Source organism: Mesoplodon bidens (assembly GCF_964165515.1).
Source record: "Mesoplodon bidens genome assembly, contig: HAP1_SCAFFOLD_72, whole genome shotgun sequence".
NCBI classification, from domain to species: Eukaryota; Metazoa; Chordata; class Mammalia; order Artiodactyla; family Ziphiidae; genus Mesoplodon; species Mesoplodon bidens.
Window position 1 is genome coordinate 1,897,829 of NW_027671438.1, and position 20,423 is coordinate 1,918,251.

Consider the following 20,423-nt stretch of genomic DNA (forward strand, 5'->3'; position numbering starts at 1 on the left):
CTGCAATAAGGATCACAGCTGTGCTGTCCTACCCCCTCCCCACACGTGGGAACAGAGCCTCCCCAGCAGTGCTAATAGAGCCCCATGGCTTTCCGCCCACCTCGGTACTGCTCAAGGCAGTGGCTTTTTTCTACCAGCCTCACCCTTCTCCATTTGAATCTTTTTCTTCTTTCCAGTTTTATTGAGATGTAATTGACATATAACACTGTATAAGTTTAAGGTGTACAGCATCATAATTTGATACATGTATATATTGCAAAATGATTACCACAATAAGGTTAGTTAACACATCCATGACCTTACACACTTAATTACATTTTGTGTGTGTGTGTGTGTGTGTGATGAGAACATGTAAGATCTACTATCTCAGAAACTTTTGAGTATGCAATAGAGTGTTGTTAACTATAGTCACCATGCTGTACATCAGACTCCCAGGATTTATTCATCTTATAACTGGAAGGTTATACCCTTTGACCAACAACTCCCCATTTCCTCCACTCCCCAGCCCTTGATGGCCACCATTCTACTCGGTTTCTGTGAGAGCAGCTTTTTTAGATTACACCACGTAAAAGTGAGATTATGCAGTGTTTGTCTTTCTCTCTCTGACGTATTTCACTTAGCATAATGCCCTCAAGGTTCATCCAAGTTGTTGCAAATGGCAAGATTCCCTTATTTTTTAAGGCTGAATAACATTCCATTCTACATATGTGCCATATTTTCTTTATTCATTTGTCTGTCAATGGACACTATAGAAACAGAAACCCACTCAGTTCCTACAAGTGTCCAAGGTAACAATAGACAAAATATGGATGTTGGTGGGTGTAGATCCAGGCAGTAGGTTAGACTACATCCCACAGACAGGAAGGCCACTATTTTAGGAGGAGCTGCTTTGAATATGAATCAAATAATAATTGATTTATATGTCACCAGTTCAGAACTAACTCATCTGTTTTAGACACCTCACCATAGATATGAAATGAGAATGAGTGGAAAAGGAGGCTTCTGAAGGCAAACAGTCATAAAACCCATTATTCTTCTGTAAAAAGGAGACTATACAGTCTTACCTTTAGAACCTCAAATCAAACAAAGACATGTAGCAGCCTCAGTAGGATATAATCACCACAGAAAAAATACAAGCAGAAGGCAGAGGAAAAAGAAGTGCCATTTGGTATGGGAATAAATAGCTCTGTATGTCTCAAAAGCCTCCTATAAACATGTCTGGGTGTCAATATAGTGTAATAATTAATATCCATAAACCCTGAGTCTTAAGAAAAAAGAACTGTATCTTTTGCTTTCTTTTAGAAAGGGACAGAAAGGTAACTATATTTGCTTTAAGAAATACAGAGACTTAGTGCACTTAAATATTTGATCAAATAATTTTAAAAATGTTTCTTACAGTATACATCATTTTCTATGAAACAGGGGTAAAATAAGGTTCTAGGGTGTGAGGCAGGCATGAGGCATTATACACATTTTCTTTTCTGTCCTTTTGTAGCTGAATATCCTTTTCCAGGCCTAAAGAAGTAGTAAAATTATGCATCTAAGATTGCATAAAAGGTTTCATAGACATATTTTACATATATGCCATTAGATTTCCACAGAGTTATTTCAGGCTGCTGACAGGCTGCTTGCTTGAGCTGAGACCCCTCTAAACAAAGCCCAGGAAGAAACTAACAACTGTGAAAGCCAACTTATTTATTCTGTGAGTAACTTGGCTGCAGAGCAGACTAATTACCCCTTTAACCACACTGTTTGAACTCATTGTACTTATCTGGGAATCACTATTCTGAAAGTAGAGAAGGGGACTAGGGAAGTTAAAAGAGACAAAAGATGTAAATATGGTCTCTTTGCAGAATCTCAAAGGTCAGGCAACAGGCTTATTTCTGATGGTTTTAAAAAGAGAAGATGAGCTGTGGCTTAAAGGTCTACTTTGGAATTGAAGTTCTACCTCAGATGTAGCCTGAATGCTAGTCTCCACCTGGAGTGAATCACTGAAGGATCATTTCTCAGCACATAGTCAGTGTTTTTAAAATTTTCATATGATTTTATCCCAGTGAATAATATTGATGAGGGATTTTGAAACTATTAAATTCCGCCAAAGGACTTAATTTTGTAATGATACCAAACCTTGGAAAATAAAGGAAGTAGAGATTGGTGAATCCTTGACAAATGATTAGAGTTATAACTGATTGTTTCATAAGGAAAGATAGGGAATGGATCATTTAGGAACCTGAATGAATACTTGGAATCTCATCTATTTCTGTTAAAACTACAGGTTAGTTGAGCTCAAAAATTGTAGGTATAAAAATTGTGTTTTTTGGTAATAAAATTTGTTTTAACCCTTCTCTCAATTATGCATTTAAATGTTGACCAATTCACAAGTAACTGTTTACAGTCAGTGGATTGGCAAGTGGCTTTGGGATCATTCATTTTATAGTCTGGGATTTCCAGTGTTATCTTTATTTTCCCATTTATACTCTATTTCATACATTTTATTAGCAGCAGTAGTAGAAATAGTAGTAGTAGTATCATTATTATTTAGTTAGAGTAGAATTGTTTCTATAACTTCTTATGGTCAGACAGATACTAAGCAACACACATTTTGAAAGCACTGGTGTTGGAGTAAATTCGATGTTGATGAGACTAGTCACTGCCCTTAAAGGAGCTTGTCTTCTAGTTGGAAAGATGTGACATATACAATAATCTGAGGCATTAAGTAAATACATGGGTCTGAGGGCAGAAGATCCTGAAGGAAGCAAGCTGCAAAGAACTCATTTTGAATCCTGGCATTAATATTGGCAGATCTCCTCACACCTTTTTAGGACAGTTAGAGACAAAGCAAGTAGGACTGGAGAATACACTACAATGGCCAAAATAAGATTTAATGTCATTTCAGCCTAGGGGATTCTTTCTAGGCTTTGAGTATATGATAATTTAAATGCCCCCTAAATAGTAAATTTACTTTAATGCTGACAATGTAGAAAAGATATTTTGCTGCAAAAGTATACACAGTAGTAACAAGTGGATTTTGGAAGAAACTAATATTTTGTCTTATACTGATACTACACTATTGCCCTAGACCTAGCAGCAGCCTTTACTCTTTGTTGTTTTCTTCTAAGACTAAAGAGTCTCTTTATTTTTTTCCACCAACAGATCTCAGAGCAATCTGAGTGCACTGGCCAGTTGGGACACAATTATCATTAGAATTCTTGGCTAGAGAAGAAAGCTCCTAATTTAAGAATGGCTTTTTGCCTTCTGAGAGCTCAGAAGAGCAAATTGCAAGCCATCTACATTTATAAAACATGTTTTAGTATGGAAAATTTCAGACATCTACAGAAGTAAAAAGAAAGAAGTAGAAACTTTCCTCAATTGTTCTCATCAAATGTCCATTTCAGGCCAATAGATTTTCTCTGTCCCCTCTCTTACTACTACCACCATCATCCCCAGCAATTTTAAAGCAAATCCCAGGTTTCTTTTTCTCAGTGAAAACGTCAGTATACATATTTCTAAAATGCAAGAACTGCCCTTTTTAAGCTCAACTATGTCATTATCACACATCCGCAAATAATAATAATTCCTTAATATCAACAAATAGCCAGTCAGTTCATGTTTCCTTGATTGTCCTATAAATGTATTTTTATTTTAATAACCATTATTTATTTGATTGCTGATCCAAACACAATTTCTTTTAAAGTATAGGTTTAAAAGAACTCAATTTGCTCATTTTTCTTGCAAGTATTTGTCATTGAATTCAAAGCATTCATCCAGTAGGGTTCCCAACTGTCTGGATTATGCTGATTGCATCCCCTTTATGCTTATATATTTATCATGCTCCTTTGGCCCATGTATTTACTGTCAGTTGGTAGATAGATCTAGAGCACTGACATAATTCAGGTGTGATTTTTTGTCAAGTTTACTTCATAGATAATATTGATGAATTCCAAAAGGAACTATAAAGTGCCTGTCTTACTGTGATGTTGCGGCCATTAATTATCAATGTCTAGATCCATTAATTTATTAAGGGTACCAAATGGTGATATTCTACTAATTAGATTATTATTCATTTACTAGCTAGAAGATGATTTCATCAACTACTTGGTTGCCCTGAGTTACAGTTTAATTAGGAAAGGAAGAATAAATGTTTCTTTTATTTTATTTACCAGTTTTACAAAAAAAGAAAAAACAGGAGAGAGAAAGGTTGACTCCAAAGTAGCCTCCGGAGATGACTAATGAGGTATTTTCTTTCTTTGTTGTTGTTTTCAGTGAGGTGGTTATAAATATCGATGCGGAGATTGTCCCCTCTTAGGTTCACGGATCCTGTTCAAGTTGGCTCCTGAGTCCTTTCCACACAACCACAGTAGTCTTTGAAGTCTTCCCAGCTCTCTTGTATGACAAGGTGTAACAGGAACATCTTGTTCGTTTCTTATGCTGGATTTGAAATCAGCTATTTCTCCAAGGAGGCATTATCCACTGTGTTTATTCAAACTTGTGTTGCTTCTAGTTTAACCTTCTCTCGGGACATGATTTTTTTTAAACAAATTACTTACTGAATTTTTTCACCTTTTCAAATCTTGCTATTCTCCAATCACTTCATTTCTGAATTTTTCTAATTTCTTTTATGTTTTTCTTAAAACCAGTTTCTATTCCTTTTAAAATTTCTTTTACTTTTTCCGCAATATCAGGCAATAAATTTCATTTGTTCTGGGGACGTGTCTTTCTGTCACGTTTTCAGGATTTGCTGGAACTTTCTTTTCACCCTTCTTTTTCCTTTTTTTTTCTCACTGATTTTCTACAGGATGTGAGTGGAATACTCTTCTGTCACTCATTTTTAAGTGAAATAAGTTTCCACTTTAGGAGGGAATCATAGATCAGAATATAATTTCTAGCTTCAGAACTCCAGGGCTCACTATCTTCTATTATTTTCACAACATAATTTTAAAAAATGACCTTAAAATTTCTAAAATCTTCCTCCTCGGCCCTCCTCTGCCCATTTACCCAGGGCTCCTCTTTCTTGTCCTTGTTGAGTATGGGGATTTGTTCTGGAATGGTGCTTTGGTTTGCTAGGTGTCAAGGTTTCACAGACCCCAGAACACTTGGCATCCTCAGAACATTTCAAAGTTCTTGCACTCAGCTGCAAAGTGGAGCCTGCAACGTTCACTCCCGGTTTCTGCCGCTGTTCTCAGTGAGTTTTTCAATCTCAGTGAGTTCGTGAACCATAGTAACCTTTGGCTCTCCTGAAAGAGAGAGAGAGTCCTTCCCTCGTCTTCCTCCCACACACCTTGGGATACACATATGTAGGTCTTTTTCCTGTTGTTGATTTGTTCCTACCTGGCTGTATGTTGCAGTTAATGTGGACACCTTGTTGTAGATGTTTTCTGTGGGTTTTTGATCTTGCTATCCTAGATGCTTTTCTTTCTTCTTTGTGGGGGTGGGGGCTTGTGTATTTAGGGGAGGGGTGGCATATTCAGGGATAAAAATCTTCTCTGTAGCCACCATCATTTCCCCAGAATCCTCTGCCATTAATATTTAAAACAAAATCATAGGAATCATTATCCGGATCCTTAGGATAATCATTACATTGTATCTGTCTTTTTTCCAGGCTTCAAGCTGCCTGTGGCTCCCCACGGTAGTATACTGACATGACTGGGCAATGCCTAATTTGACAGGTTCTTTCTGTACTACCTTCCTCCTTAATCATGACAGTCTTGTACGCTATACGTAGTCTTCTTTACTGATAGGGAATTTAGAAAATACAGGAAGCCATGGGTTTAAGAGCTGAAAGTGGAATTAATATATTATTTTTCTCAGTTAAAATATCATAAGACTCCTTAGGCCAAAGTTGTAAAATGAAATCACAAATTTCCTGGAATCACTTTGCAAACGTGAATGCCCACATAAAGTACACTAGGACTTGAATCCAAGGAATAACACATTTTTAGAGCCTCCAGATTTATAAACTTAGTACAATTCTGCATTACTTCTTAAGGCAACTGAAGAAAATAATTTTGTGATCAAATAAATATTGATTTTATTAACATAGTTATTTTAAAAGTTTATAAAGCTTTTAAAAAATGTTAAGGCTCTATCCACCTCATCAGTTGTTATTTCTTTTCTAGAATCTTGGATAAAGGAACAGTCGCTTGAGGGGAAACATGGTATAAAATGGGAAGATAATCTAACAGTGAAGATAGTTATATCTCTTCCTGTGTGATGAACTACTATGCTTGGTGGTTTAAAACAGCAGGCACTTTATCTCCTCACAATTTGTGAATCAGCAGAATGGGCTGGGATCCCCTGGGTGGATCTATCTTGCTTTCACCTGAGGTGACTACTGAGGCTGCCATCATCTGGTTGCTGGACTGGGGCTGGTTGCTTTCACATGTCTGGCCGTTGGTGCTGGCTGTGGCCTGGACCTATTCTCCACTAGGTTAGCCAGGCTTCCTAACATGTCAGGTTTCCATGAGGACAAGCCCTACTCTCCAAGCTTCAGCTCTTGATATGCCATTGGGCCAAAGCAAGTCATGTGACCAAACCCAGGTCAAGGTGGAACAAAACTACACAGGGTGTGAAAACGGGGGGGAGGGGCATTTGCACTGGGGGTCAGTAGTCTAACAAACTGCTGCAATAATTATATAAAGAAAAGCACCCCGGAGGACAACTGGCAAAAAATCAATGTGTGTGGGGTGGGGTGGGGGTTTGGCATGGGGGGGCAAAGGCAGTAAACAGGGGCTACCAAAATCTGAAGATTCTGGAATTTTTGGAAAATCCACTGGGATTAAAGGAGTTACACAACCATGTTCTGACACCAGAAGAAAGGTCCCAGTTCAGCATCAGGGAAGTCTAGCGCTCTTCCTCCATCGCACCAATTTCCACATTTCTTTGACTCAGCATATTTGTAGAATGAATCATGACTTTCTATAAATTTTTAGTTCAGTTTTTCAAAGAAATAGTGACCTCGCTTCTATCTGCTGTGCCACAAAAATGCCGTAGAAAAAAATTCCTTCTGTTAAATTGCTCACTAGGTGAAATTGTACGTGTAACCTAGTAACAAAGAGGTATTAAGAATCGCCACAGCTGAGCCGGCCCTCCGCACCACGCACCCTATAGCAGCCAGTGGGTGAGCTGGGAGTCGAGGAGGTCACCGTGGGAAGGAGGGTCGCGGGCAACGTGTCAGCCTCCTTCCGTCTCCGTGGAGCCACCTCCGGCCTCTGGTACAGGGAGTCGTCTGCAGCAGCCGTCGGTGGCCAGCCTTGCAGCGCTGTGTTCTAGGTCAGTAGCTTCCAAGACTCCAGTTGGATTCACTGGAGTAGGCAACGTGGGGAATCCAATGGCAAAAGAGCTCTTGACATGGCTAGCCACTCACTATTGCTGATGTGTTCCCTGATGCATGCAAAGAGCTTCTAGATGCAAGTGAACCCGGTAGTGTCTTCTGCAGCGGATGTAGCCGAAAAAGGTGATAGAATTATTACAGTGCATCAATGTGCTAGAAGCTTATACTCTAGCAAATGGAATTCAAAAAAAAGTGAAGAAAGACTATTAATAGATTCCAGTACTGTTGATCCTATGGTTTTGAGAGAATTGGCCAAAGAAGTTGAGACAATGGGAGCAGTTTTCTCGGATGCCCCTGTTTCTGGTGGTGTGGGAACGGCTCGGTCTGGCAACCTCACATTTAGGATGGGAGGGGTTGAGCTGCTGTGGTGCATGGGCTCCCATGTGGTGCATCGTGGAGCTGTTGGGACTGGCCAGGCTTCGCAGATCTGCAAACACTTGCTGTTGGGTGTTCGTAGGATTGGAGCTGCTGAAGCTATGAATCTGGGACTCAGGTTAGGGCTTGACCCAAAACTCTTGGCTAAAATCCTAAATACGAGCTTAGGACGATGTTGGTCAAGTGACACTTACAATCCTGCACCTGGGGTGATGGATGGAGTTCACCTGGCTGGTTACTATCAGGGCGGATTTGGAGCAACACTCATGGCTAAGGATCTGGGATTAGCATGAGGCTCTGCTACCAGCACGAAGAGCCCAATCCTTCTGGGCAGTCAAGCCCATCAGATCTGCAGGGATGTCGTGCGTGAAGGGCTACTCAAAAAAAGACTTCTCATTCGCGGTCCAGTTTTTGCAAGAGGAGGAGACATTCTGAGTTTGCCCTCTGGCTGTGAACACTGAACCATTGAAACCAAACTGTGTCTTGGAGCCCCTTATGGCTCACTCCACAGGAAAATGGGCTTAATCAAAGGTCAACTGTCTGCTTTTGAGTGTCTAGGTCAGGGGTCCCCAACCCCTTGGCCTCGGATGGGTACCAGTCCGCAGCCTCTTAGGAACTGGGCTGCACAGCAGGAGGTGAGTCGCAAGCAAGCCAGCTATAAGCTTCATCTGCCGCTCCCTATGGCTCACATTACCGCCTGAACCCCACACACCCTGCCCCCCTCCCTGGAAAAATTTGCTTCCAGGAAACCGGTCCCTGGTTCCAAAAAGGTTAGGCACCTCTGGTCTAGGTCACAATAGATCCTGGGATTTTTCACCCATTTTAAACTGCTTATTCTTTTTATCTATTTAACAAACATATCATCTGTAATTTTTTTTTCCTGCAAGCCACTGATGGTAACTGCTAACTAGCTAGCTGATTGGCCTTTTTCAAAAGTTTGATTCCTGAGCATCTTCAGCTAAAATGCTGCCTACTTCACTCAGGATATTATTTACTCCACTTTACAAATAAAACTAAAATTGTTTTCAACAGGATAAAATCTATCCTCGAGGAAAGAAAAGAAATTGGTGTGAGAAAAGGTATTAGAGAAAGGGGAAGTATAGTGAATTACTACCTGTGTGCCTCAGAAAATGTGTCCTGTTATCCCAGTGGTGATATTCTTGCATTGAGATTACTGGTTTATTTTCTAGGAGTTGTTAAAGCAAGAGAACTCCTTGCTGCATGTTATGTAATTTGGACTCTGTTACAATTATCTCGGTGTGCCCATCTTGTAACAACTTCCCATACTCAGCAAACTGTTTTTTTCATATTTTTGCTTCCTTGTACATTTTTACTGCATATTTTTTACTTCAAAAGAATGACATCTTTAGAACTGTTTCAGAGCCAGTGATGATATGTGCTTTAGATAATTATTACACTATGCTAAATATAACCATATTATTTTGAATTCAAATAAATTTCTATGCTGATAAAAAAAGAGAGGCACATTTCATCAATGTTTAAATAGTATCCTTCCTCCTCTAAAACTTAAAATAGGATTCAGTCTGATTCCTAAAGGGTTATTTTCTTCAACAACAAGAGCTGACTTAGGCCATTTCTTGGCAGTGGAATCTGAGCATAGAGGTCTCTGTCTGACTGCCCTTTGATTCTCACTCACAGTATCCTGGGTGAATGTAATGGATGGGCGTGCCCTTATGACTTAGCCCACTGCTACTGCTCCTGATGAGGGTTAATGGTGTGGGCCACTTTAAATCTTGCCCAGCAAAGTGCTGACATCTGGGGTTTCCTATCAAGTTTACCAGATATTCCACAGTAATTTCATAATTTACACAACATAAAAACACTGATCTTGAGCTTAGGAAAGCATTTCATTTAAACAGATACAGAACACTATACAAAATGGTTTAAAATTTGTGAGCAATTACATTAAATAAACTCTAATATAAATTAATCTAATACAAGTAAACTAATAGTTGCAAAGCTACTGGTCGCTTCAGAAGCGGTGGCTACGGATAACTTCAAAGTTGTTTCCTCAATGCATTAAGAGGCGAAACTATTTGCTGTCAACTTCTTCTTGGGGAAGCTTTTTTCCTTAGTTTGATGCTGATTTGCGTTATGAATGTATAGGAACCATTACTGGTTCTTCCTTTCCATATTTAGTGCACCGTTATACTTCTATCCTCTTAAGATCTGGATATCTGTTACTGCTACTGTTGGCTGGAGCCTGGCAGGAGGAAAGCTATCAAGAAAAAAGGTCAACAAGTGTTAAAGAGTTTTAGCGTACTACTGAGACTTTTAATCTACCATAATCATAAGAAATAATAATTAAAATTACAGCCTGGTCAGTGAGACCTTGAGTAAATTTTGGAAGCATCCATGTTTCATACAGTTTCAGGGGATGGATATTTCCTGTTATTAACTCTATATCCTCTTCAACTGGAACAGAGAGACCTTTCTCTGTTGAAGCAGTTTTGTCTTTTTCCTGGGCATTTTTAGTTTTCTCTTATGAGAGACTTGTAAAGCTTACATACACAAACTTACACATACACGTATAAAGCAAAGAAGGGATAGAGTAGTCTTGAGAGGACACTGTTTTGTAGCAGGCACACAAGACAGAGATAATATTCCCTGATTGCATTTGCCTCCCTAGCCCCATCTCCTTTGTGGAAAGCATCAGCATTCTGACTGGTCTCTGCACCCCACTAACTGGACGGAACACTGCATTGGCATTCTTAGGGAGCACTGATGGTCGCTCCGGAAACTGTGGTTAGAGCTTGTGCAGCCAAAGTGCACAGGAAAGAAACAAATATACTTCATATAACATGCTTACTCTGTTTTGCTTAATTAGCACTTATTCCCTGTAAAAGGCTGATTTCTGCTTTGACAGGGAGTAATCGAACTCTGTATTCACCCAAACCATAAAATTAAAGTTAACATACCTCAGCTTTTCATCCTACTGGAAGAAATGTATGAAATCTAAAGTTATTTTTTAATTGCTGCTGTTCAGAATGCCTGAGGCCCATTTGATGAACTTGTTAAAGAGCACTGTTAATGAGGGTATTTTTCGTTTCTTTCTTTTCCGACCACAGCGTGAATTCTCAGCCCAAAGTGTGCCCTGTTACCCACAATAGAAACGGGGAAAAGTGAGAGTCTGTCACCACAAAGCATGAGACAACTACAAATACTTCTCTCCCAGAGTTAACATTGATGACAGTCTTTGTGGAAAAGGACTTCCTCTTTTTGCAGGAATACAGTAGAAATGCAAGTCGTATTCTCCATAATTTCACTACTGGAAAAATAATTTCATAGTACATATATATATGTATATGTATATACATATATACATATAAACACACACACACATATATATATATATATATATATATATATATATATATATATTTTTTTTTGCGGTACGCGTGCCTGTCACTGCTGTAGCACTTCCCGTTGCAGAGCACAGGCTCTGCACGCGCAGGCTCAGCGGCCCTGGCTCACGGGCCCAGCCGCTCCGTGGCATGTGGGATCTTCCTGGACCGGGGCACGAACCCGTGTCCCCTGCATCGGCAGGCGGACTCTCAACCACTGTGCCACCAGGGAAGCCCCATAGTCCATATTTTTTATTGGTCTTCTTAAAAACATATACAGTGTTTACAGTAAGGAGTAACAGAGAAGATTTTCAATGTGATATTTCAAGGAGCATTTTGTAAAGGCGGGATCCAGTCCCAACTTTGGAAAATTAACACACACCTATGAGATCAGAGAGTCACCTGCAAAAAATTTTATTATGTTTTTCTTTCATACTAGCTTCCTAAAGGTGCATTGTTACTTCTTGGTAATGTAATAGAAATGACTATATGGTGGCCATTTGAGGAAGAAGTAGCTCTTACATAAGTGTCTAGTGACCTTATCTCTTTTGATACAGTACCTCTTGGTTTCAGAGGCTTGCACAGATTTCCTCTAAATGAATAAACTTAGTAAGATTTTCCTAACTATCAATTAATCTAAAAGTAGATTTAGAAATCTACTTCTGAAGCAGTTTTGTTAAGTAATTATTGGTCAGTTCTCTTTCTGATTGGTACTTTTTTCTGCAAAACAAATCCCTGTACTTAGAACAATTAATATCACCATCCCTGGCTCCTTGATTATTACACAGTGATGTTTCTTGAGAAGAAAGCTTACCCTTTTAAAGGGGGGGAAACTTCAGTCCATGAAGTAAAACTTCATTAAAAGTAGATCTTCTAATGCCAGTGTGATGCAGATCAGTATCCCCTTTCTTTTGACTTTCCAGGCTGTGTGAAGAGAATGGTATGGTTTGGTTTAGGAAGGGTTGTAGCTTAAGAGGATTGCATTATGTTTCTGTGTCACTTTGGGGGGTTTTATTTCAATATTATATCCTGTTCTGTAAAAACACCATAGTCATTCTCTTACTTATTATTAAATAATTAAACGCTGCCCTTTGTTTACTTTCCCCTTCTGATCAGAAGACTCCTCTCCACTCTAGGCCTTGATCTGAGTTCCAATTCATCAGCTTGTAGTAGCTACACTTCTGGTTTCTGAAGTCAGACAGATATGGGTCCCATTTCTGTCTTCATCAGTTATAATTTATTCTCTGATATATGCATACCAGAGCTGGCAGTGACAAACATTTTGCTTCTCCTTATTTTCCCAGGGTTCTGTGCATTTTAATAGAGGATCACAATATTTTAAGTAGAGCTGGGATGGGGTGGAAAGAAAGAGCAGGAAAACATGCTTTTAGGAAGGTCTGAAATACAAATCACATGGAGTTAACTGCTTGAGAGAAAACCACCCCTACCTGAGTATTGTCAATAAAGTAGCACAGGGAGGCAAACGAATGAATTGTTCACTAAAAATATTTTTCTTTAGAAGAATAAAATTCACAAGAAAGCCTCATTGCAAATAAAATATATTTGTTTTCCTAAAGGAAGATATTTGAAAAGTCGTAGTAAATACCTGCTTTGACCTTCTGTGTCCCTAGTGTTCTATCTCCACTAAGTTTTATGCACACTACATAGAGGAGGAGCCTGAGTCTCAAAGACCATAAGTAAGAGATGGATTCCAGAGCCTTTGCAAGGTCCATTATGCCCCATGACTTCCCATTGCTTGTGCTGTTCATCCAGATAGGTGCTTAGGATACCAGAATGAATACATCTCTTTCGAGAGGTTTTTAACAGACGTTAGATACTAAACAAGTACAACACCTAACAAATAAAACAGAATGCTTTATTTAAAGCAGAAACAGAATAAATGCTCACCTAGTATCGTTTAAATCCCCTTTAAATTATTTTTTGAATCAATATGTTTATATTTGAGGGTATTTTCTTATTTTTTCCTAGTTCCTTTTACTTGCACCTCCTTTCTTTTTCTCTTTTCCCAACTGAAATGTTTATGGTTTCAAAAGTAATTACTTCTTGAAGAAAGTTTTTGTGTATACTAAGTGCTACCTAATGGAAGCCATAAGCATAGAGTCTGCTAGCATTTAGAGTGGTATAATACACAGCCAGGTTGAATCAAGTGGGAGAGAAGGTTAATCGTTCTTTTAAACTGGCAGTGTTGCCGGAGGTGGATTAATATGCTTTTTGAATCTCTTATGTGCTGCAAGTCTCCTTGATCACAATCACTGTGTTAATGGTTGAGGTTTTGAATTAGAGGTGTCTCCTGGGCTCAGCTGGGCCAAGTCCCTTCATCTCTCTGGCCATATTAGGTGATAGTTTTCTCATTTCAATACACGACCTATGTTAGAGGGAGTGTTGACTATACCAGACTTTTAACGTGGGCACCCAGAAAGTGGAAGAATCTCTCTATTGGTGATTAATCATAACTCTTTTCACTGTGAATACAGTCCTTCCCTTAGGTAAGGCAGGAACACCATGAAAAATAGAAAGTTCTCGGGTGTCTGTGGAAGCGGGAGTGCTCTCGACCTGTCAGCTCACTGGCAGAGCAGGCTTCGTCCGGACACTAGAGAACAAAATGTGAAATTGGCACCAGCCAGCCTCTCCATTGCACAGGATATCCCTATTTAAATTTGACAACCAGGATATTTTACAATTTGAAATGCTTGTCATCTGGTTTTCTTTAGTTTTTTCTTTGGGTTGAAAAGACTGAGAAGCTTGTTAAAAAATCTGGAATTCTGATGGTGAGGCTTAACCAGATCTATTGAGTCATCAATCAGCAAACATTGACCAACGCTTACCATTCCCCCAGTTACTATACTAAGGACCCAGACATGTCTCAGATAGTGGCCTTGCTCATTCACTGTATTTACAGTACTTTTTTCTAAATGTAACCAGAGCTCAGGTAAGGACAAGACATTGATTTGAGTCTGAAGTAAACAAAGCTGACTGGTCTGATCCCTTCAGTTTCCAGAATTATTTTGTTTCAGGTAGTAATTTTCCCAGACGAATAGAACAAAGTTCTATCGTCTATTTATTTAATATTTTATCACAATAGTCCTTGCTCCTTTGACCTCTAGTGAGGAAACTTGCATAAGAAACTGAAATATGCTTAGGTTCTGTGGGTAAGTGCAGATAATGATATGAATGAAATTGAAAATGAAAGCCAAAGGTAGAAAAGGCAGTTCTGAATAGATTAAGTAAGACAGAGGTATTTGAAAAATCAAGTAGAAAAGATACCATAAGGAATGGAGAGCTTCTGGAAGTTTTCTAATAGGTGAGGGGTTGGTACATCTTTTTTTTGTTTTTTTTTTTCTTAATAACATGTCTGGCAGTTGTATGCCAGAGAAAGTTATAAGGGGGTTGACTATATGCATGCAGTCCAGTGAGAACACTGTTCCTGTAGGCCACTGACCGTGTTCTGAGTGTACATTCTATAGTACTAGAAATTAAGTTAGGAAACAAAGGGTGATCTGCTGTCATTTTAAATGAAATTTCACAAATGATTAGAGCTAAAAGGTGTCTTTTTTCACTCAGCCAACACGTTGAGCACGTACTATGGGGCAAGCACTGTGCTTATGGGTAAGAGATAAAAGAAAAAATAAAGGCCATGGGCTTCCCTGGTGGCGCAGTGGTTGAGAGTCCGCCTGCCGATGCAGGGGACACGGGTTCGTGCCCCGGTCTGGGAAGATCCCACATGCCGCAGAGCGGCTAGGCCCGTGAGCCATGGCTGCTGAGCCTGCGCATCCGGAGCCTGTGCTCTGCAAGGGGAGAGGCCACAACAGTGAGAGGCCCGCCTACCGCAAAAAAAAAAAAATAAAATAAAATAAAATAAAAATAAAGGCCAGAGGAACTCAAAAGAGAGTGTCAGAGATGCATGAACAACTCATTACAATCGAATAGAGATAGGCTATTAAATAAATCATAAAAATATAAATTTGTAAAATAGAACTCGGAGTCAGTAACCCTTCTAGGGGATATTAAAGAGAATGCCAACAATGAGGGGGTCTTGGAATTAGGTTTTGAATGTCAGTAGGTATGTTCCACGTGGAGAGAAGGTCAGGGGCATACCAGGCAGAAGGAACATCCTGGACTTGAGAACCAACACAGTATTTTTCAGTGATTGTAAAGGAGATTTTTGTTTGACTAGAGCGTAGGGTATAAGTTGCCAAATGGTAGAAAATAGAGTATAAAAGTTAGGCTGGAATGAAAGTATAAAGTGTCATAATTCTTATGATGAAAGATAGGTGTTTTCTACAAAATGGGTTACTTATAAATATTTTAAAAATAGAGACCCCGAGAGAGGAGCGCGCCCGAGGAGCAGCCCCCGGACTGGAGCCTCGGGAGCCCGGAGCCGGTGAGCGAGTGCCCACGGGGTAGGTGTTGCGTCTGCAGGCCTGCAGGCGGTTGTGGAGCCTGCGGCCCTTGGAGAGCAGGGCTTGGGAGAGCGGGGCTTGGAGAGCGGGGCTTGGCCCGCCCCGGGGCTTGGCTTTGCCCGCCCCAGGGCCCGCAGTAGAGCCACCGGGAGGGTTTAACTGCTTCCCGGAGGTGGAGGGGCCGGGCTGGAGGACAGGGCTGGCTGCTCCGGATGGGGCTCCCCTGGGACTTGTGAGCTCCGGGTGTCCTGGGGGAGCAGGGTCCACAGGCTCGGCTGGGACGTGCCGCGTCCTCCCCTCCGTCCAACCCCGATCCTCCTCCCCCTCCTGTCGCCGTCTCGGCATCTCGCGTGTGTGTCTCAAGGCGCGTCAGCACCTTGGCTGTCTAATGTAAGCGTCCGCCGCCCCCCTGGGTTGTGCCCTGTGGAGTCGCCCAGTGTAATCGGTGCAGGATGAGTCTGCAGGGCTGCTGTCCTGCTGCCTCGGGTGAGGAAGGAAGCGATGGGGCCTGAGGAGGGAGATGACTTGTCCTAGATCCTCACCGGGTGTGCACGTGGGGTCGCTCACAGGACTCCAGACTCCTAGGGCAGGTGTTCTGTCCACTTAAAGTCAGTTTTAATAAAAGATGTTTTTGAGCGTCGCACGTAAGTTTGTAAAGTTTGTACAAATCATTGCAAGACTGAAAGGCACCTGAGTGTGTCCCTTTATTCTGGGTATCCTGTGGATGTTCTGATCTAAGTTGTTAACAGACTTGGAAGAGATAAACTATAAGCGTTTTTAAATTTCATATTTAATGACGGAGGTTTATTTTAATAGGATTCAATGTACACTCGCTACGGAAAAATAAAGTATCCCCTTAGGTACTACAGTCACGTGGGAGTTACAGACCTGAGGGTGGTTGCTCCCTCCTTATTCTCACAGGCCCTTCTGAAGGTGAAAGGACGGGTCTCCCACAGGTGTCTCCTGTGGAGCGCGGGGTGGGTGCTTGTGCACCCCGAGCCGCTTCAGTCGTAGCTTCACTGCCTGCGTTTTCCTTCTCCAGGTCCGCCTCCACTGTCACAGTCCTGCACGTTGTTCCAAGAGCAGCGGAAAATGAATCAGCCTCTGGTGAGTTTTGCTGTTTTCGTATTTATCTGCTGCTGTTCCTTTGTGATAACACCTTGGGAGGCGAATAGTTCAAAAGTTAAAATGGGAAAGTAGGAGTAGGTAAAAGATGTGGTTAGACAAAGCGTAGAGGAGCAGGTCAGCACCAAGTGTTTCTGGCAAGTCCTACGTGTAGATCCCACGATCCTCTTAGAGCCACAGTACAAGCCTCGTGTTCTTGACATTGGTGGCAAAACACCATCCCTTGCTCGACTTACATGGTCCTGCCGAAGCACTTTTGTTCTCGGGCGTTAAAAGGTTTCCCTGAGGATCCCGCTGTAGGCCGTGAGCCTTCCTGAGCGACAGCCCCTAACGTGTTGACATTGGTGCCTTCCTTGTGCTTCCTGTAAGCCGAGAGCGTGCTGTCCAGGGAGCACTCAGTGCATATAACTTGTCGGTTCAGTAGAACACCGTTGTCACATAGGTACATTGTTTTCAGTGCTCAGTCGAGGGATGCAATGAGGATCATCTGGAAGAACAGCCTTGTCACCCTTCCAGTAAATTTCGCTCTTTGTCTCTTACAATCTCAGAGGTTCGCGTTACACACCATGCAGTGAGGTCTCTGGCAAAGATTCCTTGTTTCCCAGCTGAATTGTATCGTGCAGCCTGCGGTCTTGGTTCTGCCCCTCCACGGAACCTGATCCGGTTGAGGTGACCTGGCATCCAGCATACAAAGCAGTGGAGATTTGCCAGTCGTCACCTCAGACCACTGTTGCCTTGCCATCTGCAGAGTCTGCTCTGTGGGTTTCTGTGACAGATCTCTCCTTGCTGTCTTCCTGACTGATTCTTTCCTCCGCCCTCTGTGTGTGTTGTCGTTTCACCCTTGGTCCATGACTCTCCACCCCGTCTGATCTCACCCTCTGGCGCTTTTCACCTCCAACTCTGTCAGTTCTCCCACCTGGACCAGATAGATGCCTCTGTCCAGCCACTTGCCAGCATCTCTATGGAGTTTGTCCAAAGGGCACCTCGGATGACTAGATCCAGTAGATCCAGAAATGATTATTTACAGCCCCCCTGCCCCTTGCCTTGAGCTGTTGTCCCTGGCGGCTCATCGTTGCATCATCCAGCCTGTCACCTACCCAGAAAAATGAGTTCCTTCTAAAGTCCTTCTCCATCCTCTGTTACCACGTTGTAGTGTGAGGCTTGTTAATGTCGTCTTCTAAATGGTTTTTATTCGTTCTCCTTCATCCCATACTTGTTACCATTAAAACAGCTTATCTGTTCATTCCTGTAGTTACAGAAACTTTTTTTCTGTGCCGCTACCTCTTTCCTCCAGCAGCTCAAGTGTATTCTCCACGCTGAGTATTTCTCCTAAAATATTAATCACAGCGTTTTGTCTGCATGTGGGAAGCACTTTAGAGGTTCCCTGGGTGACTGGACAAACGAGGTTGCCGTTCCGCGGAGCCATTAACCATCGAGCCCAGCACTGGGGGGAGGTCGTACCTCGCCAATGATGCGTTTGGATGGATCTGTGAGGTGAAATCCTGATCGGAGAGGCTTAGGAGAGAGGAGTGGGAGAACTGTGTTTGTTCTGGTCCCAACTTTTTCAAGACATTTTGCTGTGATGGGGAAAATAGAAACTGGACAGTAGCTGGGGTAGGAGCTGAGGTCCGGGGAGGATGTTGTGTTGTGTTGTGTTGTGTTGTGTTGTGATGGGAGAAATAACAGTGGGAATGATCCAGTAGATGCGTGTGGGGGAGGGGAGAGCTGCGGGCCAGGGTCCTGGAGTGGGGAGGGGATGGCAGAGCTGGGTTGCAGGTGGGGAAGCCCTCCGATGGCTTCTCTGTTCTCAGGGAAGCAGCTCCTCAGCTGAGGGTGAGGGTGAGGTTGGGGGTTTGAGGGGAGAGCAGAGCTCTGGGGCCCAGCTCCATCGTGACCATCAGCACACACAGTCCAGCCAGCTGGGAAGACTGTACTTGCCTTCCCTGCCTGAAAAGCCATCTCCTTTCTTAAATGTGGGAGTAATTACTCTTTGGGGAGCCTATGTAATTACATGGGTGCTTCTCAGCTCAAAGCGAATTGAGTGCCAGTTCTGGCCACGGACATTTTCTGCTCTGCTGATGGAAGGGTCCCCAGAGGAAGTGTCCTGCTTGCCTGGCTCTTGGCCTCGAGGACCCTTCACACCATCTAGCGTTCTGTCTTTTATCTTTGACATAAACATCAAATGTCTTCAGGTTGTGCATGTGATCTTAAGAAGCAATTCCCTGCTTCCAGGAGCTTCTGTTCTCCTCGGGAAAGGCACTTCACAGACGTAATTACAGGAGAGGACGGGAATCCTGCCCGTCGATACGTAGGGAACTCCAGAGTGCTGACAAAGCAGAGCCTGCTTTTATTTATTTATTTATTTATTTATTCATTTAAATTTTTTATTTGTTTACTATTTAACTTATTCAGTTTTGGCTGTGTTGGGTCTCTGTTGCTGCGCGCGGGCTTTGTTCTCTAGTTGCGGCGAGCGGGCGCTACTCTTCGTGGCGGTGAGCGGGCTTCTCATTGCGGTGGCTTCTCTTATTGCGGAGCATGGCTTCTAGGCATGCGGGCTTCAGTAGTTGCGGGTCCCGGGCTCAGTAGTTGTGGCGCGCGGGCTTAGTTGCTCCGCAGCACGTGGGATCTTCCCGGACCAGGGTTCCAACCCGTGTGCCCACCATTGGCAGGCGGATTCTTAACCAATGTGCCACCAGGGAAGTCCGAGAGCCTGGTTTTAAATGCATTGTCAGAGCACGTGGCTCAGTGACTCGGGGAAGGGGGACGGCCCTGAAGTGACCAGGACTTGGGTAGCTGCAGAGGTTGGTGAGGCTCTCAGAGCAGCGTGAGGTGGACTGGATGAGGCTCCTGAGGTGCTGGTAAGGACCTCCGTCCTTAGGATGTGGGCCTCCCGTCAGGAAGAGCGGGACGTGAAGGCAGGCAGACCCTGAGGTTGACTGAAGAGCCTCCCCTCTGTGCTGGTTTTGGTTTCTTCCTGTGCAGAAACTGAAACCTTGTAATTGGGACAGTGAGTCATCTGATCAAAAGATGTCATGTGTAGAGACTGTGGACGGCATGAAACGTGGGGTGGGGTGCGGTGGGTCAAGTCAGGGGGACTCTGGGCTCCAGCGCGATGCCCGACAGGAAGGGGCGAGGCCGCGGCGTGTTCCTGCTCATCCTAGGCCCCGGTAAGCAGTATGGACGTTCCCTTGGGGTTTTCTGACTCGTGAATGAGGTTGAGAGTATTTTCACGTGCTTAGAAGCTGTTTCTTCTTTTTAATTGGTAGACAGTGTTTAGAGCAGTTTTAGGGTTCCAGGAGAGTCGAGCAGACAGCAGTTCCCTACGCCCGTCCCTCTGGGTTCCCTCCCTTGGTAACATGTCTCGCCTGTGTGGCGCTTCATCTCAGTGATGGATCCGCACTGACACCTAATTCTCCCCTGGAGTCTGTAGTTTATATTAAGGCTCACTCTCTGTGTCCTACTGTTCAGGTTTGGACAGGCGTGATGACCTGCAGCCACCACTGCAGTGCCACCCAGGACCATTTCACTGCCCGAAACATCCCTGGGGGCCACCTGTTCACCCGCTGAGTGCCCCCAAGCCCCCGACAGCTGCTGGTCTTGTTACTGTCTGTGTATTTTTGCCCTTTCCAGAATGTCATGTAGTTGGGAGTCCTTCATTCTGTGGTCTTTCCAGACTGGTGTCTTTCTGTTTTTATATGAAGGGCCTGTTCATGTCCACTGCCTGTCTTACTGCCCCAATACTTTCTTGTTTTTGTTTTTCTTTTTGTTTTTGTTTTCTGCTGTACGCGGGCCTCTCACTGTTGTGGC

General features: G+C 42.7%; 1 long non-coding RNA gene across 12 annotated transcripts in view; it reads left to right on the top strand.

The window, feature by feature from the left end:
• LOC308611360 overlaps positions 1-20,423 on the top strand; it is a 180,667-nt gene that overhangs the window by 23,340 nt on the left and 136,904 nt on the right. For 11 of the 12 annotated variants that reach the window (XR_014014854.1, XR_014014855.1, XR_014014856.1 and 8 more), the window contains exon 2: positions 16,534-16,598. This is a non-coding gene — a long non-coding RNA (uncharacterized lncRNA). Of the gene's footprint in view, positions 1-16,533; positions 16,599-17,164; positions 17,189-20,423 lie in introns of those variants that run through there. The other variant, XR_014014865.1, reaches the window with a different exon arrangement.